General features: G+C 33.2%; 1 long non-coding RNA gene across 1 annotated transcript; it reads left to right on the forward strand.

The window, feature by feature from the left end:
• Positions 1 to 22,959: 22,959 nt before the first annotated feature.
• LOC144051788 (uncharacterized) lies at positions 22,960 to 25,674 on the forward strand. Its single transcript, XR_013294037.1, has 3 exons — positions 22,960 to 23,038; positions 24,006 to 24,124; positions 25,530 to 25,674. It is a non-coding gene; the product is annotated as an uncharacterized LOC144051788 (long non-coding RNA).
• Positions 25,675 to 25,900: the final 226 nt, after the last annotated feature.

Raw genomic sequence — 25,900 nt, forward strand, 5'->3', positions numbered from 1 at the left:
GTAGACTCAATATTTTTTGCTGTATTTAGTGTATTTTAGCATCCTGAAGATGATTCCAGCATTCATTTCACGGTGCTTATGCTTATTTTGAAGATTTTGACATTTCCACCTGAAGTGTAGAATCAGGCTGAAAACACATTTAAAGCAATAAAAAGTTCATTTTGATTCTCACACCTAAACTAAACGTTGTAGACTCTAAATGTTTGCTGTATTTATTGTATTATAGCATCCTGCAGATGATTCCAGCATTAATTTCATTGTGCTTATATTCATTTTGAAGATTTTGTCATTTTCACCAGAGGTAGACAATAAGGGGCTGAAAACGCATTTAAAGCAATAAAAAGTTCATTTTGGCTTTCACACCTAAACTAAACATTGTAGACTCAAAATTGTTGCTGTATTTAGTGTATTTTAGCATCCTGAAGATGATTCCAGCATTAATTTCAATGTGCTTATGCTCATTTTGAAGATTTTGACATTTTCACCTGAAGTGTAGAATCAGGCTGAAAAAGCATTTAAAGCAATAAAAAGTTTATTTTGGCTCTCACACCTAAACTAAATGTTGTAAACTCAAAATATTTGCTGTATTTAGTGTATTTTTGCATCCTGCAGATCATTCCAGCATTAATTTCATTGTACTTATGCTCATTTTGAAGATTTTGTCATTTTCACCAGAGGTGGACAATCAAGGGCTGAAAATGCATTTAAAGCAATAAAAAGTTCATTTTGGCTCTCACACCTAAACTTAACGTTGTAGACTCAACATTTTTGCTGTATTTAGAGTATTTTAGCATCCTGAAGATGATTCCAGCATTCATTTCACTGTGCTTATGCTTATTTTGAAGATTTTGACATTTCCACCTGAAGTGTAGAATCAGGCTGAAAACGCATTTAAAGCAATAAAAAGTTAATTTTGGCTATCACACCTAAACTAAACGTTGTAGACTAAACATTTGCTGTATTTAGTGTATTATAGTATCCTGCAGATGATTCCAGCATTAATGTAATTGTGCTTATGCTCATTTTGAAAATTTTGACATTTTCACCAGAGTTGGACAATCAGGGGCTGAAAACGCATTTAAAGCAATAAAAGGTTCATTTTGGCTCTCACACCTAATATAAACGTTGTAACTAAAAAACATTGCTGTATTTAGTGTATTTTAGCATCCTGAAGATGATTCCAGCATTCATTTCACTGTGCTTATGCTTATTTTGAAGATTTTGACATTTCCACCTGAAGTGTAGAATCAGGCTGAAAACACATTTAAAGCAATAAAAAGTTCATTTTGGCTTTCACACCTAATTTAAACGTTGTAGACTCAAAACTGTTGCTGTATTTAGAGTATTTTAGCATCCTTAAGATGATTCCAGCATTAATTTCATTGTACTTATGTTCATTTTGAAGATTTGGACATTTTCACCTGAAGTGTAATATCAGGGAATGAAAAAGCATTTAAAGCAACAAAAAGTTCATTTTGGCTCTCACACCTAAACTAAACGTTGTAGACTCAACATTTTTGCTGTATTTAGTGTATTTTAGCATCCTGAAGATAATTCCAGCATTCATTTCACGGTGCTTATGCTTATTTTGAAGATTTTGACAGTTTCACCTGAAGTGTACCAAGGGCTGAAAACGCATTTAAAACAAAAAAAAGTTCATTTTTGGCTCTCACACCTAAACTAAACGTTGTAGACTCTAAATGTTTGCTGTATTTAGTGTATTATAGCATCCTGCAGATGATTTCACCATTAATTTCATTGTGCTTATGTTCATTTTGAAGATTTTGACATTTTCACCTGAAGTGTACAATCAGGGGCTGAAAACGCATTTAAAGCAATAAAAAGTTCATTTTGAATCTCACACCTAAACTAAACGTTGTAGACTCTAAATGTTTGCTGTATTTATTGTATTATAGCATCCTGCAGATGTATCCAGCATTAATTTCATTGTGCTTATGCTCATTTTGAAGATTTTGTCATTTTCACCAGAGGTAGACAATAAGGGGCTGAAAACGCATTTAAAGCAATAAAAGGTTCATTTTGGCTCTCACACCTAAAATAAACGTTGTAAACTAAAAAACATTGCTGTATTTAGTGTATTTTAGCATCCTGAAGATGATTCCAGCATTAAAATCACTGTGCTTATGCTTATTTTGAAGATTTTGACATTTTCACCTGAAGTGTACAATCAGGCTGAAAACGCATTTAAAGCAATAAAAAGTTCATTTTGTCTCTCACACCTAAACTAAACGTTGTAGACTCAAAAATTTTGCTGTATTTAGTGTATTTTAGCATCCTGAAGATGATTCCAGCATTCATTTCACTGTGCTTATGCTTATTTTGAAGATTTTGACATTTCCACCTGAAGTGTAGAATCAGGCTGAAAACGCATTTAAAGCAATAAAAAGTTAATTTTGGCTATCACACCTAAACTAAATGTTGTAGACTAAACATTTGCTGTATTTAGTGTATTATAGTATCCTGCAGTTGAATCCAGCATTAATGTAATTGTGCTTATGCTCATTTTGAAAATTTTGACATTTTCACCAGAGGTGGACAATCAGGGGCTGAAAACGCATTTAAAGCAATAAAAGGTTCATTTTGGCTCTCACACCTAAAATAAACGTTGTAAACTAAAAAACATTGCTGTATTTAGTGTATTTTAGCATCCTGAAGATGATTCCAGCATTAAAATCACTGTGCTTATGCTTATTTTGAAGATTTTGACATTTTCACCTGAAGTGTACAATCAGGCTGAAAACGCATTTAAAGCAATAAAAAGTTCATTTTGGCTATCACACCTAAACTAAACGTTGTAGACTCAATATTTTTAGCTGTATTTAGTGTATTTTAGCATCCTGAAGATGATTCCAGCATTCATTTCACGGTGCTTATGCTTATTTTGAAGATTTTGACATTTCCACCTGAAGTGTAGAATCAGGCTGAAAACACATTTAAAGCAATAAAAAGTTCATTTTGAATCTCACACCTAAACTAAACGTTGTAGACTCTAAATGTTTGCTGTATTTATTGTATTATAGCATCCTGCAGATGATTCCAGCATTAATTTCATTGTGCTTATGCTCATTTTGAAGATTTTGTCATTTTCACCAGAGGTAGACAATAAGGGGCTGAAAACGCATTTAAAGCAATAAAAAGTTCATTTTGGCTCTCACACCTAAACTAAACGTTGTAGACTCAACATTTTTGCTGTATTTAGTGTATTTTAGCATCCTGAAGACGATTCCAGCAATTATTTCATTATGCTTATGCTCTTTTTGAAGATTTTGTCATTTTCACCAGAGGTGGACAATCAAGGGCTGAAAACGCATTTAAAGCAATAAAAAGTTCATTTTGTCTCTCACACCTAAACTAAACGTTGTAGACTCAAAAATTTTGCTGTATTTAGTGTATTTTAGCATCCTGAAGATGATTCCAGCATTCATTTCACTGTGCTTATGCTTATTTTGAAGATTTTGACATTTCCACCTAAAGTGTAGAATCAGGCTGAAAACGCATTTAAAGCAATAAAAAGTTAATTTTGGCTATCACACCTAAACTAAACGTTGTAGACTAAACATTTGCTGTATTTAGTGTATTATAGTATCCTGCAGTTGATTCCAGCATTAATGTAATTGTGCTTATGCTCATTTTGAAAATTTTGACATTTTCACCAGAGGTGGACAATCAGGGGCTGAAAACGCATTTAAAGCAATAAAAGGTTCATTTTGGCTCTCACACCTAAAATAAACGTTGTAAACTAAAAAACATTGCTGTATTTAGTGTATTTTAGCATCCTGAAGATGATTCCAGCATTAAAATCACTGTGCTTATGCTTATTTTGAAGATTTTGACATTTTCACCTGAAGTGTACAATTAGGCTGAAAACGCATTTAAAGCAATAAAAAGTTAATTTTGGCTATCACACCTAAACTAAACGTTGTAGGCTAAACATTTGCTGTATTTAGTGTATTATAGTATCCTGCAGATGATTCCATCATTAATTTCATTGTGCTTATGCTCATTTTGAAAATTTTGACATTTTCACCAGAGGTGGACAATCAGGGGCCTAAAACGCATTTAAAGCAATAAAAGGTTCATTTTGGCTCTCACACCTAAACTAAACGTTGTAAACTAAAAAAAATTGCTGTATTTAGTGTATTTTAGCATCCTGAAGATGATTCCAGCATTAAAATCACTGTGCTTATGCTTATTTTGAAGATTTTGACATTTTCACCTGAAGTGTAGAATCAGGCTGAAAACGCATTTAAAGCAATAAAAAGTTCATTTTGGCTTTCACACCTAATTTAAACGTTGTAGAATCAAAACTGTTGCTGTATTTAGAGTATTTTAGCATCCTTAAGATGATTCCAGCATTAATTTCATTGTACTTATGTTCATTTTGAAGATTTGGACATTTTCACCTGAAGTGTAATATCAGGGAATGAAAACGCATTTAAAGCAACAAAAAGTTCATTTTGGCTCTCACACCTAAACTAAACGTTGTAGACTCAACATTTTTGCTGTATTTAGTGTATTTTAGCATCCTGAAGATAATTCCAGCATTCATTTCACGGTGCTTATGCTTATTTTGAAGATTTTGACAGTTTCACCTGAAGTGTACCAAGGGCTGAAAACGCATTTAAAACAAAAAAAAGTTCATTTTTGGCTCTCACACCTAAACTAAACGTTGTAGACTCTAAATGTTTGCTGTATTTAGTGTATTATAGCATCCTGCAGATGATTTCACCATTAATTTCATTGTGCTTATGTTCATTTTGAAGATTTTGACAATTTCACCTGAAGTGTACAATCAGGGGCTGAAAACGCATTTAAAGCAACAAAAAGTTCATTTTGGCTCTCACACCTAAACTAAACGTTGTAGACTCAATATTTTTTGCTGTATTTAGTGTATTTTAGCATCCTGAAGATGATTCCAGCATTCATTTCACGGTGCTTATGCTTATTTTGAAGATTTTGACATTTCCACCTGAAGTGTAGAATCAGGCTGAAAACACATTTAAAGCAATAAAAAGTTCATTTTGAATCTCACACCTAAACTAAACGTTGTAGACTCTAAATGTTTGCTGTATTTATTGTATTATAGCATCCTGCAGATGATTCCAGCATTAATTTCATTGTGCTTATGCTCATTTTGAAGATTTTGTCATTTTCACCAGAGGTAGACAATAAGGGGCTGAAAACGCATTTAAAGCAATAAAAAGTTCATTTTGGCTTTCACACCTAAACTAAACATTGTAGACTCAAAATTGCTGCTGTATTTAGTGTATTTTAGCATCCTGAAGATGATTCCAGCATTAATTTCAATGTGCTTATGCTCATTTTGAAGATTTTGACATTTTCACCTGAAGTGTAGAATCAGGCTGAAAAAGCATTTAAAGCAATAAAAAGTTTATTTTGGCTCTCACACCTAAACTAAATGTTGTAAACTCAAAATATTTGCTGTATTTAGTGTATTTTTGCATCCTGCAGATCATTCCAGCATTAATTTCATTGTACTTATGCTCATTTTGAAGATTTTGTCATTTTCACCAGAGGTGGACAATCAAGGGCTGAAAACGCATTTAAAGCAATAAAAAGTTCATTTTGGCTCTCACACCTAAACTTAACGTTGTAGACTCAACATTTTTGCTGTATTTAGAGTATTTTAGCATCCTGAAGATGATTCCAGCATTCATTTCACTGTGCTTATGCTTATTTTGAAGATTTTGACATTTCCACCTGAAGTGTAGAATCAGGCTGAAAACGCATTTAAAGCAATAAAAAGTTCATTTTGGCTCTCACACCTAAACTAAACGTTGTAGACTCAAAATTTTTGCTGTATTTAGTGTATTTTAGCATCCTGAAGATGATTCCAGCATTCATTTCACTGTGCTTATGCTTATTTTGAAGATTTTGACATTTCCACCTGAAGTGTAGAATCAGGCTGAAAACACATTTAAAGCAATAAAAAGTTCATTTTGGCTTTCACACCTAATTTAAACGTTGTAGACTCAAAACTGTTGCTGTATTTAGAGTATTTTAGCATCCTTAAGATGATTCCAGCATTAATTTCATTGTACTTATGTTCATTTTGAAGATTTGGACATTTTCACCTGAAGTGTAATATCAGGGAATGAAAACGCATTTAAAGCAACAAAAAGTTCATTTTGGCTCTCACACCTAAACTAAACGTTGTAGACTCAACATTTTTGCTGTATTTAGTGTATTTTAGCATCCTGAAGATAATTCCAGCATTCATTTCACGGTGCTTATGCTTATTTTGAAGATTTTGACAGTTTCACCTGAAGTGTACCAAGGGCTGAAAACGCATTTAAAACAAAAAAAAGTTCATTTTTGGCTCTCACACCTAAACTAAACGTTGTAGACTCTAAATGTTTGCTGTATTTAGTGTATTATAGCATCCTGCAGATGATTTCACCATTAATTTCATTGTGCTTATGTTCATTTTGAAGATTTTGACATTTTCACCTGAAGTGTACAATCAGGGGCTGAAAACGCATTTAAAGCAATAAAAAGTTCATTTTGAATCTCACACCTAAACTAAACGTTGTAGACTCTAAATGTTTGCTGTATTTATTGTATTATAGCATCCTGCAGATGTATCCAGCATTAATTTCATTGTGCTTATGCTCATTTTGAAGATTTTGTCATTTTCACCAGAGGTAGACAATAAGGGGCTGAAAACGCATTTAAAGCAATAAAAAGTTCATTTTGGCTCTCACACCTAAACTAAACGTTGTAGACTCAACATTTTTGCTGTATTTAGTGTATTTTAGCATCCTGAAGACGATTCCAGCAATTATTTCATTATGCTTATGCTCTTTTTGAAGATTTTGTCATTTTCACCAGAGGTGGACAATCAAGGGCTGAAAACGCATTTAAAGCAATAAAAAGTTCATTTTGTCTCTCACACCTAAACTAAACGTTGTAGACTCAAAAATTTTGCTGTATTTAGTGTATTTTAGCATCCTGAAGATGATTCCAGCATTCATTTCACTGTGCTTCTGCTTATTTTGAAGATTTTGACATTTCCACCTGAAGTGTAGAATCAGGCTGAAAACGCATTTAAAGCAATAAAAAGTTAATTTTGGCTATCACACCTAAACTAAATGTTGTAGACTAAACATTTGCTGTATTTAGTGTATTATAGTATCCTGCAGTTGAATCCAGCATTAATGTAATTGTGCTTATGCTCATTTTGAAAATTTTGACATTTTCACCAGAGGTGGACAATCAGGGGCTGAAAACGCATTTAAAGCAATAAAAGGTTCATTTTGGCTCTCACACCTAAAATAAACGTTGTAAACTAAAAAACATTGCTGTATTTAGTGTATTTTAGCATCCTGAAGATGATTCCAGCATTAAAATCACTGTGCTTATGCTTATTTTGAAGATTTTGACATTTTCACCTGAAGTGTACAATCAGGCTGAAAACGCATTTAAAGCAATAAAAAGTTCATTTTGGCTATCACACCTAAACTAAACGTTGTAGACTCAATATTTTTAGCTGTATTTAGTGTATTTTAGCATCCTGAAGATGATTCCAGCATTCATTTCACGGTGCTTATGCTTATTTTGAAGATTTTGACATTTCCACCTGAAGTGTAGAATCAGGCTGAAAACACATTTAAAGCAATAAAAAGTTCATTTTGAATCTCACACCTAAACTAAACGTTGTAGACTCTAAATGTTTGCTGTATTTATTGTATTATAGCATCCTGCAGATGATTCCAGCATTAATTTCATTGTGCTTATGCTCATTTTGAAGATTTTGTCATTTTCACCAGAGGTAGACAATAAGGGGCTGAAAACGCATTTAAAGCAATAAAAAGTTCATTTTGGCTCTCACACCTAAACTAAACGTTGTAGACTCAACATTTTTGCTGTATTTAGTGTATTTTAGCATCCTGAAGACGATTCCAGCAATTATTTCATTATGCTTATGCTCTTTTTGAAGATTTTGTCATTTTCACCAGAGGTGGACAATCAAGGGCTGAAAACGCATTTAAAGCAATAAAAAGTTCATTTTGTCTCTCACACCTAAACTAAACGTTGTAGACTCAAAAATTTTGCTGTATTTAGTGTATTTTAGCATCCTGAAGATGATTCCAGCATTCATTTCACTGTGCTTATGCTTATTTTGAAGATTTTGACATTTCCACCTGAAGTGTAGAATCAGGCTGAAAACGCATTTAAAGCAATAAAAAGTTAATTTTGGCTATCACACCTAAACTAAACGTTGTAGACTAAACATTTGCTGTATTTAGTGTATTATAGTATCCTGCAGTTGATTCCAGCATTAATGTAATTGTGCTTATGCTCATTTTGAAAATTTTGACATTTTCACCAGAGGTGGACAATCAGGGGCTGAAAACGCATTTAAAGCAATAAAAGGTTCATTTTGGCTCTCACACCTAAAATAAACGTTGTAAACTAAAAAACATTGCTGTATTTAGTGTATTTTAGCATCCTGAAGATGATTCCAGCATTAAAATCACTGTGCTTATGCTTATTTTGAAGATTTTGACATTTTCACCTGAAGTGTACAATCAGGCTGAAAACGCATTTAAAGCAATAAAAAGTTCATTTTGGCTATCACACCTAAACTAAACGTTGTAGATTCAATATTTTTTGCTGTATTTAGTGTATTTTAGCATCCTGAAGATGATTCCAGCATTCATTTCACGGTGCTTATGCTTATTTTGAAGATTTTGACATTTCCACCTGAAGTGTAGAATCAGGCTGAAAACACATTTAAAGCAATAAAAAGTTCATTTTGAATCTCACACCTAAACTAAACGTTATAGACTCTAAATGTTTGCTGTATTTATTGTATTATAGCATCCTGCAGATGATTCCAGCATTAATTTCATTGTGCTTATGCTCATTTTGAAGATTTTGTCATTTTCACCAGAGGTAGACAATAAGGGGCTGAAAACGCATTTAAAGCAATAAAAAGTTCATTTTGGCTCTCACACCTAAACTAAACGTTGTAGACTCAACATTTTTGCTGTATTTAGTGTATTTTAGCATCCTGAAGACGATTCCAGCAATTATTTCATTATGCTTATGCTCTTTTTGAAGATTTTGTCATTTTCACCAGAGGTGGACAATCAAGGGCTGAAAACGCATTTAAAGCAATAAAAAGTTCATTTTGTCTCTCACACCTAAACTAAACGTTGTAGACTCAAAAATTTTGCTGTATTTAGTGTATTTTAGCATCCTGAAGATGATTCCAGCATTCATTTCACTGTGCTTATGCTTATTTTGAAGATTTTGACATTTCCACCTGAAGTGTAGAATCAGGCTGAAAACGCATTTAAAGCAATAAAAAGTTAATTTTGGCTATCACACCTAAACTAAACGTTGTAGACTAAACATTTGCTGTATTTAGTGTATTATAGTATCCTGCAGTTGATTCCAGCATTAATGTAATTGTGCTTATGCTCATTTTGAAAATTTTGACATTTTCACCAGAGGTGGACAATCAGGGGCTGAAAACGCATTTAAAGCAATAAAAAGTTCATTTTGGCTCTCACACCTAAACTAAACGTTGTAGACTCAACATTTTTGCTGTATTTAGTGTATTTTAGCATCCTGAAGACGATTCCAGCAATTATTTCATTGTGCTTATGCTCATTTTGAAAATTTTGTCATTTTCACCAGAGGTGGACAATCAAGGGCTGAAAACGCATTTAAAGCAATAAAAAGTTCATTTTGTCTCTCACACCTAAACTAAACGTTGTAGACTCAAAATTTTTGCTGTATTTAGTGTATTTTAGCATCCTGAAGATGATTCCAGCATTCATTTCACTGTGCTTATGCTTATTTTGAAGATTTTGACATTTCCACCTGAAGTGTAGAATCAGGCTGAAAACACATTTAAAGCAATAAAAAGTTCATTTTGGCTTTCACACCTAATTTAAACGTTGTAGACTCAAAACTGTTGCTGTATTTAGAGTATTTTAGCATCCTTAAGATGATTCCAGCATTAATTTCATTGTACTTATGTTCATTTTGAAGATTTGGACATTTTCACCTGAAGTGTAATATCAGGGAATGAAAACGCATTTAAAGCAACAAAAAGTTCATTTTGGCTCTCACACCTAAACTAAACGTTGTAGACTCAACATTTTTGCTGTATTTAGTGTATTTTAGCATCCTGAAGATAATTCCAGCATTCATTTCACGGTGCTTATGCTTATTTTGAAGATTTTGACAGTTTCACCTGAAGTGTACCAAGGGCTGAAAACGCATTTAAAACAAAAAAAAGTTCATTTTTGGCTCTCACACCTAAACTAAACGTTGTAGACTCTAAATGTTTGCTGTATTTAGTGTATTATAGCATCCTGCAGATGATTTCACCATTAATTTCATTGTGCTTATGTTCATTTTGAAGATTTTGACATTTTCACCTGAAGTGTACAATCAGGGGCTGAAAACGCATTTAAAGCAATAAAAAGTTCATTTTGAATCTCACACCTAAACTAAACGTTGTAGACTCTAAATGTTTGCTGTATTTATTGTATTATAGCATCCTGCAGATGTATCCAGCATTAATTTCATTGTGCTTATGCTCATTTTGAAGATTTTGTCATTTTCACCAGAGGTAGACAATAAGGGGCTGAAAACGCATTTAAAGCAATAAAAAGTTCATTTTGGCTCTCACACCTAAACTAAACGTTGTAGACTCAACATTTTTGCTGTATTTAGTGTATTTTAGCATCCTGAAGACGATTCCAGCAATTATTTCATTATGCTTATGCTCTTTTTGAAGATTTTGTCATTTTCACCAGAGGTGGACAATCAAGGGCTGAAAACGCATTTAAAGCAATAAAAAGTTCATTTTGTCTCTCACACCTAAACTAAACGTTGTAGACTCAAAAATTTTGCTGTATTTAGTGTATTTTAGCATCCTGAAGATGATTCCAGCATTCATTTCACTGTGCTTATGCTTATTTTGAAGATTTTGACATTTCCACCTGAAGTGTAGAATCAGGCTGAAAACGCATTTAAAGCAATAAAAAGTTAATTTTGGCTATCACACCTAAACTAAATGTTGTAGACTAAACATTTGCTGTATTTAGTGTATTATAGTATCCTGCAGTTGAATCCAGCATTAATGTAATTGTGCTTATGCTCATTTTGAAAATTTTGACATTTTCACCAGAGGTGGACAATCAGGGGCTGAAAACGCATTTAAAGCAATAAAAGGTTCATTTTGGCTCTCACACCTAAAATAAACGTTGTAAACTAAAAAACATTGCTGTATTTAGTGTATTTTAGCATCCTGAAGATGATTCCAGCATTAAAATCACTGTGCTTATGCTTATTTTGAAGATTTTGACATTTTCACCTGAAGTGTACAATCAGGCTGAAAACGCATTTAAAGCAATAAAAAGTTCATTTTGGCTATCACACCTAAACTAAACGTTGTAGACTCAATATTTTTAGCTGTATTTAGTGTATTTTAGCATCCTGAAGATGATTCCAGCATTCATTTCACGGTGCTTATGCTTATTTTGAAGATTTTGACATTTCCACCTGAAGTGTAGAATCAGGCTGAAAACACATTTAAAGCAATAAAAAGTTCATTTTGAATCTCACACCTAAACTAAACGTTGTAGACTCTAAATGTTTGCTGTATTTATTGTATTATAGCATCCTGCAGATGATTCCAGCATTAATTTCATTGTGCTTATGCTCATTTTGAAGATTTTGTCATTTTCACCAGAGGTAGACAATAAGGGGCTGAAAACGCATTTAAAGCAATAAAAAGTTCATTTTGGCTCTCACACCTAAACTAAACGTTGTAGACTCAACATTTTTGCTGTATTTAGTGTATTTTAGCATCCTGAAGACGATTCCAGCAATTATTTCATTATGCTTATGCTCTTTTTGAAGATTTTGTCATTTTCACCAGAGGTGGACAATCAAGGGCTGAAAACGCATTTAAAGCAATAAAAAGTTCATTTTGTCTCTCACACCTAAACTAAACGTTGTAGACTCAAAAATTTTGCTGTATTTAGTGTATTTTAGCATCCTGAAGATGATTCCAGCATTCATTTCACTGTGCTTATGCTTATTTTGAAGATTTTGACATTTCCACCTGAAGTGTAGAATCAGGCTGAAAACGCATTTAAAGCAATAAAAAGTTAATTTTGGCTATCACACCTAAACTAAACGTTGTAGACTAAACATTTGCTGTATTTAGTGTATTATAGTATCCTGCAGTTGATTCCAGCATTAATGTAATTGTGCTTATGCTCATTTTGAAAATTTTGACATTTTCACCAGAGGTGGACAATCAGGGGCTGAAAACGCATTTAAAGCAATAAAAGGTTCATTTTGGCTCTCACACCTAAAATAAACGTTGTAAACTAAAAAACATTGCTGTATTTAGTGTATTTTAGCATCCTGAAGATGATTCCAGCATTAAAATCACTGTGCTTATGCTTATTTTGAAGATTTTGACATTTTCACCTGAAGTGTACAATCAGGCTGAAAACGCATTTAAAGCAATAAAAAGTTCATTTTGGCTATCACACCTAAACTAAACGTTGTAGATTCAATATTTTTTGCTGTATTTAGTGTATTTTAGCATCCTGAAGATGATTCCAGCATTCATTTCACGGTGCTTATGCTTATTTTGAAGATTTTGACATTTCCACCTGAAGTGTAGAATCAGGCTGAAAACACATTTAAAGCAATAAAAAGTTCATTTTGAATCTCACACCTAAACTAAACGTTATAGACTCTAAATGTTTGCTGTATTTATTGTATTATAGCATCCTGCAGATGATTCCAGCATTAATTTCATTGTGCTTATGCTCATTTTGAAGATTTTGTCATTTTCACCAGAGGTAGACAATAAGGGGCTGAAAACGCATTTAAAGCAATAAAAAGTTCATTTTGGCTCTCACACCTAAACTAAACGTTGTAGACTCAACATTTTTGCTGTATTTAGTGTATTTTAGCATCCTGAAGACGATTCCAGCAATTATTTCATTATGCTTATGCTCTTTTTGAAGATTTTGTCATTTTCACCAGAGGTGGACAATCAAGGGCTGAAAACGCATTTAAAGCAATAAAAAGTTCATTTTGTCTCTCACACCTAAACTAAACGTTGTAGACTCAAAAATTTTGCTGTATTTAGTGTATTTTAGCATCCTGAAGATGATTCCAGCATTCATTTCACTGTGCTTATGCTTATTTTGAAGATTTTGACATTTCCACCTGAAGTGTAGAATCAGGCTGAAAACGCATTTAAAGCAATAAAAAGTTAATTTTGGCTATCACACCTAAACTAAACGTTGTAGACTAAACATTTGCTGTATTTAGTGTATTATAGTATCCTGCAGTTGATTCCAGCATTAATGTAATTGTGCTTATGCTCATTTTGAAAATTTTGACATTTTCACCAGAGGTGGACAATCAGGGGCTGAAAACGCATTTAAAGCAATAAAAAGTTCATTTTGGCTCTCACACCTAAACTAAACGTTGTAGACTCAACATTTTTGCTGTATTTAGTGTATTTTAGCATCCTGAAGACGATTCCAGCAATTATTTCATTGTGCTTATGCTCATTTTGAAAATTTTGTCATTTTCACCAGAGGTGGACAATCAAGGGCTGAAAACGCATTTAAAGCAATAAAAAGTTCATTTTGTCTCTCACACCTAAACTAAACGTTGTAGACTCAAAATTTTTGCTGTATTTAGTGTATTTTAGCATCCTGAAGATGATTCCAGCATTCATTTCACTGTGCTTATGCTTATTTTGAAGATTTTGACATTTCCACCTGAAGTGTAGAATCAGGCTGAAAACACATTTAAAGCAATAAAAAGTTCATTTTGGCTTTCACACCTAATTTAAACGTTGTAGACTCAAAACTGTTGCTGTATTTAGAGTATTTTAGCATCCTTAAGATGATTCCAGCATTAATTTCATTGTACTTATGTTCATTTTGAAGATTTGGACATTTTCACCTGAAGTGTAATATCAGGGAATGAAAACGCATTTAAAGCAACAAAAAGTTCATTTTGGCTCTCACACCTAAACTAAACGTTGTAGACTCAACATTTTTGCTGTATTTAGTGTATTTTAGCATCCTGAAGATAATTCCAGCATTCATTTCACGGTGCTTATGCTTATTTTGAAGATTTTGACAGTTTCACCTGAAGTGTACCAAGGGCTGAAAACGCATTTAAAACAAAAAAAAGTTCATTTTTGGCTCTCACACCTAAACTAAACGTTGTAGACTCTAAATGTTTGCTGTATTTAATGTATTATAGCATCCTGCAGATGATTTCACCATTAATTTCATTGTGCTTATGTTCATTTTGAAGATTTTGACATTTTCACCTGAAGTGTACAATCAGGGGCTGAAAACACATTTAAAGCAATAAAAAGTTCATTTTGAATCTCACACCTAAACTAAACGTTGTAGACTCTAAATGTTTGCTGTATTTATTGTATTATAGCATCCTGCAGATGTATCCAGCATTAATTTCATTGTGCTTATGCTCATTTTGAAGATTTTGTCATTTTCACCAGAGGTAGACAATAAGGGGCTGAAAACGCATTTAAAGCAATAAAAAGTTCATTTTGGCTCTCACACCTAAACTAAACGTTGTAGACTCAACATTTTTGCTGTATTTAGTGTATTTTAGCATCCTGAAGACGATTCCAGCAATTATTTCATTATGCTTATGCTCTTTTTGAAGATTTTGTCATTTTCACCAGAGGTGGACAATCAAGGGCTGAAAACGCATTTAAAGCAATAAAAAGTTCATTTTGTCTCTCACACCTAAACTAAACGTTGTAGACTCAAAAATTTTGCTGTATTTAGTGTATTTTAGCATCCTGAAGATGATTCCAGCATTCATTTCACTGTGCTTATGCTTATTTTGAAGATTTTGACATTTCCACCTGAAGTGTAGAATCAGGCTGAAAACGCATTTAAAGCAATAAAAAGTTAATTTTGGCTATCACACCTAAACTAAATGTTGTAGACTAAACATTTGCTGTATTTAGTGTATTATAGTATCCTGCAGTTGAATCCAGCATTAATGTAATTGTGCTTATGCTCATTTTGAAAATTTTGACATTTTCACCAGAGGTGGACAATCAGGGGCTGAAAACGCATTTAAAGCAATAAAAGGTTCATTTTGGCTCTCACACCTAAAATAAACGTTGTAAACTAAAAAACATTGCTGTATTTAGTGTATTTTAGCATCCTGAAGATGATTCCAGCATTAAAATCACTGTGCTTATGCTTATTTTGAAGATTTTGACATTTTCACCTGAAGTGTACAATCAGGCTGAAAACGCATTTAAAGCAATAAAAAGTTCATTTTGGCTATCACACCTAAACTAAACGTTGTAGACTCAATATTTTTAGCTGTATTTAGTGTATTTTAGCATCCTGAAGATGATTCCAGCATTCATTTCACGGTGCTTATGCTTATTTTGAAGATTTTGACATTTCCACCTGAAGTGTAGAATCAGGCTGAAAACACATTTAAAGCAATAAAAAGTTCATTTTGAATCTCACACCTAAACTAAACGTTGTAGACTCTAAATGTTTGCTGTATTTATTGTATTATAGCATCCTGCAGATGATTCCAGCATTAATTTCATTGTGCTTATGCTCATTTTGAAGATTTTGTCATTTTCACCAGAGGTAGACAATAAGGGGCTGAAAACGCATTTAAAGCAATAAAAAGTTCATTTTGGCTCTCACACCTAAACTAAACGTTGTAGACTCAACATTTTTGCTGTATTTAGTGTATTTTAGCATCCTGAAGACGATTCCAGCAATTATTTCATTATGCTTATGCTCTTTTTGAAGATTTTGTCATTTTCACCAGAGGTGGACAATCAAGGGCTGAAAACGCATTTAAAGCAATAAAAAGTTCATTTTGTCTCTCACACCTAAACTAAACGTTGTAGACTCAAAAATTTTGCTGTATTTAGTGTATTTTAGCATCCTGAAGATGATTCCAGCATTCATTTCACTGTGCTTATGCTTATTTTGAAGATTTTGACATTTCCACCTGAAGTGTAGAATCAGGCTGAAAACGCATTTAAAGCAATAAAAAGTTAATTTTGGCTATCACACCTAAACTAAACGTTGTAGACTAAACATTTGCTGTATTTAGTGTATTATAGTATCCTGCAGTTGATTCCAGCATTAATGTAATTGTGCTTATGCTCATTTTGAAAATTTTGACATTTTCACCAGAGGTGGACAATCAGGGGCTGAAAACGCATTTAAAGCAATAAAAGGTTCATTTTGGCTCTCACACCTAAAATAAACGTTGTAAACTAAAAAACATTGCTGTATTTAGTGTATTTTAGCATCCTGAAGATGATTCCAGCATTAAAATCACTGTGCTTATGCTTATTTTGAAGATTTTGACATTTTCACCTGAAGTGTACAATCAGGCTGAAAACGCATTTAAAGCAATAAAAAGTTCATTTTGGCTATCACACCTAAACTAAACGTTGTAGATTCAATATTTTTTGCTGTATTTAGTGTATTTTAGCATCCTGAAGATGATTCCAGCATTCATTTCACGGTGCTTATGCTTATTTTGAAGATTTTGACATTTCCACCTGAAGTGTAGAATCAGGCTGAAAACACATTTAAAGCAATAAAAAGTTCATTTTGAATCTCACACCTAAACTAAACGTTATAGACTCTAAATGTTTGCTGTATTTATTGTATTATAGCATCCTGCAGATGATTCCAGCATTAATTTCATTGTGCTTATGCTCATTTTGAAGATTTTGTCATTTTCACCAGAGGTAGACAATAAGGGGCTGAAAACGCATTTAAAGCAATAAAAAGTTCATTTTGGCTCTCACACCTAAACTAAACGTTGTAGACTCAACATTTTTGCTGTATTTAGTGTATTTTAGCATCCTGAAGACGATTCCAGCAATTATTTCATTATGCTTATGCTCTTTTTGAAGATTTTGTCATTTTCACCAGAGGTGGACAATCAAGGGCTGAAAACGCATTTAAAGCAATAAAAAGTTCATTTTGTCTCTCACACCTAAACTAAACGTTGTAGACTCAAAAATTTTGCTGTATTTAGTGTATTTTAGCATCCTGAAGATGATTCCAGCATTCATTTCACTGTGCTTATGCTTATTTTGAAGATTTTGACATTTCCACCTGAAGTGTAGAATCAGGCTGAAAACGCATTTAAAGCAATAAAAAGTTAATTTTGGCTATCACACCTAAACTAAACGTTGTAGACTAAACATTTGCTGTATTTAGTGTATTATAGTATCCTGCAGTTGATTCCAGCATTAATGTAATTGTGCTTATGCTCATTTTGAAAATTTTGACATTTTCACCAGAGGTGGACAATCAGGGGCTGAAAACGCATTTAAAGCAATAAAAGGTTCATTTTGGCTCTCACACCTAAAATAAACGTTGTAAACTAAAAAACATTGCTGTATTTAGTGTATTTTAGCATCCTGAAGATGATTCCAGCATTAAAATCACTGTGCTTATGCTTATTTTGAAGATTTTGACATTTTCACCTGAAGTGTAGAATCAGGCTGAAAACGCATTTAAAGCAATAAAAAGTTCATTTTGGCTTTCACACCTAATTTAAACGTTGTAGACTCAAAACTGTTGCTGTATTTAGAGTATTTTAGCATCCTTAAGATGATTCCAGCATTAATTTCATTGTACTTATGTTCATTTTGAAGATTTGGACATTTTCACCTGAAGTGTAATATCAGGGAATGAAAACGCATTTAAAGCAACAAAAAGTTCATTTTGGCTCTCACACCTAAACTAAACGTTGTAGACTCAACATTTTTGCTGTATTTAGTGTATTTTAGCATCCTGAAGATAATTCCAGCATTCATTTCACGGTGCTTATGCTTATTTTGAAGATTTTGACAGTTTCACCTGAAGTGTACCAAGGGCTGAAAACGCATTTAAAACAAAAAAAAGTTCATTTTTGGCTCTCACACCTAAACTAAACGTTGTAGACTCTAAATGTTTGCTGTATTTAGTGTATTATAGCATCCTGCAGATGATTTCACCATTAATTTCATTGTGCTTATGTTCATTTTGAAGATTTTGACAATTTCACCTGAAGTGTACAATCAGGGGCTGAAAACGCATTTAAAGCAACAAAAAGTTCATTTTGGCTCTCACACCTAAACTAAACGTTGTAGACTCAATATTTTTTGCTGTATTTAGTGTATTTTAGCATCCTGAAGATGATTCCAGCATTCATTTCACGGTGCTTATGCTTATTTTGAAGATTTTGACATTTCCACCTGAAGTGTAGAATCAGGCTGAAAACACATTTAAAGCAATAAAAAGTTCATTTTGAATCTCACACCTAAACTAAACGTTGTAGACTCTAAATGTTTGCTGTATTTATTGTATTATAGCATCCTGCAGATGATTCCAGCATTAATTTCATTGTGCTTATGCTCATTTTGAAGATTTTGTCATTTTCACCAGAGGTAGACAATAAGGGGCTGAAAACGCATTTAAAGCAATAAAAAGTTCATTTTGGCTTTCACACCTAAACTAAACATTGTAGACTCAAAATTGTTGCTGTATTTAGTGTATTTTAGCATCCTGAAGATGATTCCAGCATTAATTTCAATGTGCTAATGCTCATTTTGAAGATTTTGACATTTTCATCTGAAGTGTAGAATAAGGCTGAAAAAGCATTTAAAGCAATAAAAAGTTTATTTTGGCTCTCACTCCTAAACTAAATGTTGTAAACTCAAAATATTTGCTGTATTTAGTGTATTTTTGCATCCTGCAGATGATTCCAGCTTTAATTTCATTGTACTTATGCTCATTTTGAAGATTTTGTCATTTTCACCAGAGGTGGACAATCAAGGGCTGAAAACGCATTTAAAGCAATAAAAAGTTCATTTTGGCTCTCACACCTAAACTAAACGTTGTAGACTCAACATTTTTGCTGTATTTAGTGTATTTTAGCATCCTGAAGATGATTCCAGCATTAATTTCATTGTGCTTATGCTCATTTTGAAGATTTTGTCATTTTCACCAGAGGTGGACAATCAAGGGCTGAAAACGCATTTAAAGCAATAAAAAGTTCATTTTGGCTCTCACACCTAAACTAAATGTTGTAGACTCAACATTTTTGCTGTATTTAGTGTATTTTAACATCCTGAAGATGATTCCAGCATTCATTTCACTGTGCTTATGCTTATTTTGAAGATTTTGACATTTCCACCTGAAGTGTAGAATCAGGCTGAAAACGCATTTAAAGCAATAAAAAGTTAATTTTGGCTATCACACCTAAACTAAACGTTGTAGACTAAACATTTGCTGTATTTAGTGTATTATAGTATCCTGCAGATGATTCCAGCATTAATGTAATTGTGCTTATGCTCATTTTGAAAATTTTGACATTTTCACCAGAGTTGGACAATCAGGGGCTGAAAACGCATTTAAAGCAATAAAAGGTTCATTTTGGCTCTCACACCTAATATAAACGTTGTAAACTAAAAAACATTGCTGTATTTAGTGTATTTTAGCATCCTGAAGATGATTCCAGCATTAAAATCACTGTGCTTATGCTTATTTTGAAGATTTTGACATTTTCACCTGAAGTGTACAATCAGGCTGAAAACGCATTTAAAGCAATAAAAAGTTAATTTTGGCTTTCACACCTAATTTAAACGTTGTAGACTCAAAACTTTTGCTGTATTTAGAGTATTTAAGCATCCTGAAGATGATTCCAGCATTAATTTCATTGTACTTATGCTGATTTTGAAGATTTTGCCATTTTCACCAGAGGTGGACAATCAGGGTCTGAAAACGCATTTAAAGCAATAAAAAGTTCATTTTGGCTCTCACACCTAAACTAAACGTTGTAGACTCAACATTTTTGCTGTATTTAGTGTATTTTAGCATCCTGAAGATGATTCCAGAATTAATTTCATTGTGCTTATGTTCATTTTGAAGATTTTGTTATTTTCACCTGAAGTGTAATATCAGTGGCTGAAAACGCATTTAAAGCAACAAAAAGAGCATTTTGGCTCTCACACCTAAACTAAACATAGTAAACTAAAAAAAATACTGTATTTAGTGTATTTTAGCATTCTGAAGATGATTCCAGCATTAATTTCAATGTGCTTATGCTCGTTTTGAAGATTTTGACATTTTCACCTGAAGTGTAGAATCAGGCTGAAAAAGCATTTAAAGCAATAAAAAGTTCATTTTGGCTCTCACACCTAAACTAAATGTTGTAAACTCAAAATGTTTGCTGTATTTAGTGTATTTTTGCATCCTGCAGATGATTCCAGCATTAATTTCATTGTACTTATGCTCATTTTGAAAATTTTGACATTTTCACCAGAGGTGGACAATCAGGGGCTGAAAACGCATTTAAAGCAATAAAAGGTTCATTTTGGCTCTCACACCTAAAATAAACGTTGTAAACTAAAAAACATTGCTGTATTTAGTGTATTTTAGCATCCTGAAGATGATTCCAGCATTAAAATCACTGTGCTTATGCTTATTTTGAAGATTTTGACATTTTCACCTGAAGTTTACAATCAGGCTGAAAACGCATTTAAAGCAATAAAAAGTTCATTTTGGCTATCACACCTAAACTAAACGTTGTAGACTAAACATTTGCTGTATTTAGTGTATTATAGTATCCTGCAGATGATTCCATCATTAATTTCATTGTGCTTATGCTCATTTTGAAAATTTTGACATTTTCACCAGAGGTGGACAATCAGGGGCTTAAAACGCATTTAAAGCAATAAAAGGTTCATTTTGGCTCTCACACCTAAACTAAACGTTGTAAACTAAAAAACATTGCTGTATTTAGTGTATTTTAGCATCCTGAAGATGATTCCAGCATTAAAATCACTGTGCTTATGCTTATTTTGAAGATTTTGACATTTTCACCTGAAGTGTAAAATCAGGCTGAAAACGCATTTAAAGCAATAAAAAGTTCATTTTGGCTTTCACACCTAATTTAAACGTTGTAGACTCAAAACTGTTGCTGTATTTAGAGTATTTTAGCATCCTTAAGATGATTCCACCATTAATTTCATTGTACTTATGTTCATTTTGAAGATTTGGACATTTTCACCTGAAGTGTAATATCAGGGAATGAAAACGCATTTAAAGCAACAAAAAGTTCATTTTGGCTCTCACACCTAAACTAAACGTTGTAGACTCAACATTTTTGCTGTATTTAGTGTATTTTAGCATCCTGAAGATAATTCCAGCATTCATTTCACGGTGCTTATGCTTATTTTGAAGATTTTGACAGTTTCACCTGAAGTGTACCAAGGGCTGAAAACGCATTTAAAACAAAAAAAAGTTCATTTTTGGCTCTCACACCTAAACTAAACGTTGTAGACTCTAAATGTTTGCTGTATTTAGTGTATTATAGCATCCTGCAGATGATTTCACCATTAATTTCATTGTGCTTATGTTCATTTTGAAGATTTTGACATTTTCACCTGAAGTGTACAATCAGGGGCTGAAAACGCATTTAAAGCAACAAAAAGTTCATTTTGGCTCTCACACCTAAACTAAACGTTGTAGACTCAATATTTTTGCTGTATTTAGTGTATTTTAGCATCCTGAAGATGATTCCATCATTCATTTCACGGTGCTTATGCTTATTTTGAAGATTTTGACATTTCCACCTGAAGTGTAGAATCAGGCTGAAAACACATTTAAAGCAATAAAAAGTTCATTTTGGCTCTCACACCTAAACTAAACGTTGTAGACTCTAAACGTTTGCTGTATTTAGTGTATTATAGTATCCTGCAGATGATTCCAGCATTAATTTCATTGTGCTCATGCTCATTTTAAAGATTTTGACATTTTCACCAGAGGTGGACAATCAGGGGCTGAAAACGCATTTAAAGCAATAAAAGGTTCATTTTGGCTCTCACACCTAAACTAAACGTTGTAAACTAAAAAAAAATTGCTGTATTTGGTGTATTTTAGCATCCCGAAGATGATTCCAGCATTCATTTCATTGTGCTTATGCTCATTTTGAAGATATTGAAAGTTTCACCTGAAGTGTACAATAAGGGGCTGAAAACGCATTCAAAGCAATAAAAAGTTCATTTTGGCTCTCACACCTGAACTAAACGTTGTAGACTCAACATTTTTGCTGTATTTAGTGTATTTTAGCATCCTGCAGATGATTTCACCATTAATTTCATTGTGCTTATGTTCATTTTGAAGATTTTGACATTTTCCCCTGAAGTGTACAATCAGGGTCTGAAAACGCATTTAAAGCATTAAAATGTTCATTTTGGCTCTTACACCTAAAGTAAACGTTGTAAACTAAAAAACATTGCTATATTTAGTGTATTTTAGCATCCTGAAGATGATTCCACCATTAATTTCATTGTGCTCATGCTCATTTTGAAGATTTTGACATTTTCCCCTGAAGTGTACAATCAGGGTCTGAAAACGCATTTAAAGCATTAAAAAGTTCATTTTGGCTCTTACACCTAAAGTAAACGTTGTAAACTAAAAAACATTGCTGTATTTTGTGTATTTTAGTACGGAAGCGTATTGCATTCACTTGAAAAAAAAAACTTTTTTTTCTGTTTTTTTAAATAATTTTTTTTTCCTCTGTTTTTCTGAATAATTTTTTTTTCTGTTTTTTTAAATAATTTTTTTCTTCTGTTTTTCTGAATATTTTTTTTTCTGTTTTTCGGAGTAATTTTCCGTATAGAAAAACAGGCTGAAAAAAAATTATTCATAAAAACAGGGGGAAAAAAAATATTTAAAAAAAAACAGGAAAAAAAATATTTAAAAAAAAACAGGAAAAAAAATATTTAAAAAAAAACAGGAAAAAAAATGATTTAAAAAAAACGAAAAACAGAGCTGGTGTTCTGTTTTTCAGAGTCATTTTTTTTTGATCTCTGAACTCCAATTGACTTGTTGCCGACTCGCTAATGGCGGACACTTTCCCGCATACCTCCAACGTACCTCCTGGCTCAGTTAAGGTAAGGCATGTACCTTAATTGGTAACACACTCACTATTGTTAATGTCTTAGTGCAAGGTAGGTATATCATTGTATGTTATGGAGCATGCAAGTACACGTACATATCATTCGATCGGTATGATTTTAGTAAGCTAACAGTTTGCTTAAGCAATGCTCAGCGGGATTCAGGAGGGATTCCCGCTGGGCATTGATCATCCTTCACTTGACAAAAGTAGAACGAGCCATTCGTCATAACGTCGTTTATATGCAAGTACAGTATGCACTACTACGCTCCCGTACCTTAGATAGAACGAGCCGTATGTAGGCCACGTCGTAACGTTATATGCTAAATATGCGCAAACACTATGCTTAATCAGATAACGTCGTTAGGGTGACTATATTCCCATTTCCACAAAAAGAGGACACTCGCCCCGGCCTTGAAATTGTGGTAGCAGTCGAAGCTACACAGTGTACTTCACCTCCTATAAGTCACGTAATGCCAACCGGACATTTTCATGAATTCATGAAAGGACTTAAAAAATGGTCTGTCGTTCCAAAAAGGACACATTTGGTCACCCTAGATAACGTTCATTATTATTATGGCTCAAATGAGAGTCGTAACATATTGTTTAGCACGGGACACCTGTTTTAAGCATGTAACGATGAGGAAGGACGTTGCAAAGCCCAGATCTTGATGAACTGTTTGCTAATTGATCATTAATAATAACAAAAGTAAGACTACTACTAAAACAATTGATCATTAATAATGACAAAAGTAAGACTACTACTAAAACCCTACTCTGACTACTACTCTATGTTGGCTTTAGTCTAATGTACTATTAGTATAATATTATTGTTAATGAATAAACTTTGACACACAACACAAACCAGTTGTTGATTGGTAATTTGAGTGAGCACAATATTTACTCTGAGGTTGACTTTGAAATGATTATTCATATAGATTTGGCCTTTTCCTGTATTTTTGTAGTGCTAGCTGCAATGGCTGCATCATCAACCCCTGGCCTTCCACAAGATGATGGTCTGTGGGCATTTTTACGCAACAGAGGTGTTCCTGAGGAGCGCATTCAGAAAATGCAGCAGGATCATGTAAGTCACAGGAAATTTGTTCCTGCAAAGCTACATGTAGTATTTTGTCTCAAGTATATTTTAATATTTAACAAAATTTCAATTATTTGTTTATACACCTATACATATAGCTGACCACATGTGACTCCAGAGGTTTGAATATTTATATTTGTCAATTGTCCCTTCCAACTATGCAGCTTAATGTAGACATCACTGCTATAGAAATATACAAATGAATATACAAACAATTTCCTTTTTTTTTTCAGGATTGGTTTTAAATATCACGTTTTAAAATTATTTTACGACATATTTTCAGAACAAATATACAGTATGTGAAGTGTTCAGTACTGTCAAAGTAAGACTAAGGGTCATCATTGCATTTTTCCAGTATGGGAATGTGCAACAAATGAATCACGCTTGATAACTTAGAGATGCACTGTAGACGTCATGGTCATGCAAATTACTTACATGGTGTAAGAACAGTTAGAACAACACGTTTACTATCATGCTAAAGTAACTACAGGTGCAACAATTAGTTGATGGGTTATCACTTATCAATTTAAACAGTTATTATGAGACGTTTTTTTTTAACCTAAAATGGTCCAAATCTTGTTATTTCAACAGTTAATGATCAATGATTTCTAATAGTCTTCCATGAACGCAGATTGATTGGCTTTGCGCTTAATCAAAGTACTCTCACACATCTGTCAGCACGTCAGCCATGCCCCACCATTCGAATGCATGCACGCACGCACTCACACATATGATGAAGACAACCCAAAGGGGACAACAATATTACAGCACATTTTTTGTTTTCATGAACAAAAGCAATTGTTAGGTCTAGTTAACTGGCCTGTCATTTCTGTTAGGTATCATTTTCTATTATGGTTTGATAATGCAAAAATCTTTTTTTTTTAAATGAATTAATCGAGACGATAATCAGAAGAGAAATAAATTCTCAAAAACAAACCATAGCTGCAGCCCCAAAATTAACACATTTTACCTTAGGAAAAGACTTGCATCCACAGCTTTGAGTAGATTCAGGAGCTGATGGGTACTGCACTGTTACAGGATTATAAGATATGCATTTGCAAAACAAAATGAACTTCTGTAAACTGGTGTAGACTTTACACTTAATTGGGAACAGCACTTTTCACATGTAGTGTCATCAGGTTCTCTCAGTTATGGTCTGCGTATTCTCTATTACTTGTATAAAAATTGTTCTAAACCTATATGTCAGATGTTATATCAGCAGATTCAGCACACTTCATTATTGCCAGCTTCATAAGTTTTTGTATTGTTTCATACTGTCTATTGTGTTATCATCTGCACTGATGATTGGTTGTCTTGCCTATAAGTAAATAGTCTTGGACATAAAGTTTCAGATTTTCATGTCTAATGTATATATTTTTGGTTTTTATTGTAGATTGACAGCTCAATAATTGGAGAAATGCTGATGGCGTGTCCAGAGATGTATACGCTGCCTTCTGGACAGAATTCCTAGACTGTGCAGCTGAAGGTGCAGATGTGAGGGTGCCATCATATCATCATATTGGCCAAGGGACTGGAGGACCATGAGTATTTCCCATTTCGGCTGGCACAAGCTCTGTTATATTTCCCACTGTTAAATAATACAAGTTGAAACACTACCTCATATTAGATGTTAATATTGACGGCAAAAGTGGATCTGTTCAATTAAAAAGTAGTTTTCATTGATTTTTTATTTTTTTCGTGTCTTTATTGTTGAGTCATGTAGTTCAGAAATCATACTTTCTGAGACATGTTTATGTATGTACT

The sequence above is a fragment of the Vanacampus margaritifer genome, chromosome 5 (assembly GCF_051991255.1).
Source record: "Vanacampus margaritifer isolate UIUO_Vmar chromosome 5, RoL_Vmar_1.0, whole genome shotgun sequence".
Taxonomy (NCBI): domain Eukaryota; kingdom Metazoa; phylum Chordata; class Actinopteri; order Syngnathiformes; family Syngnathidae; genus Vanacampus; species Vanacampus margaritifer.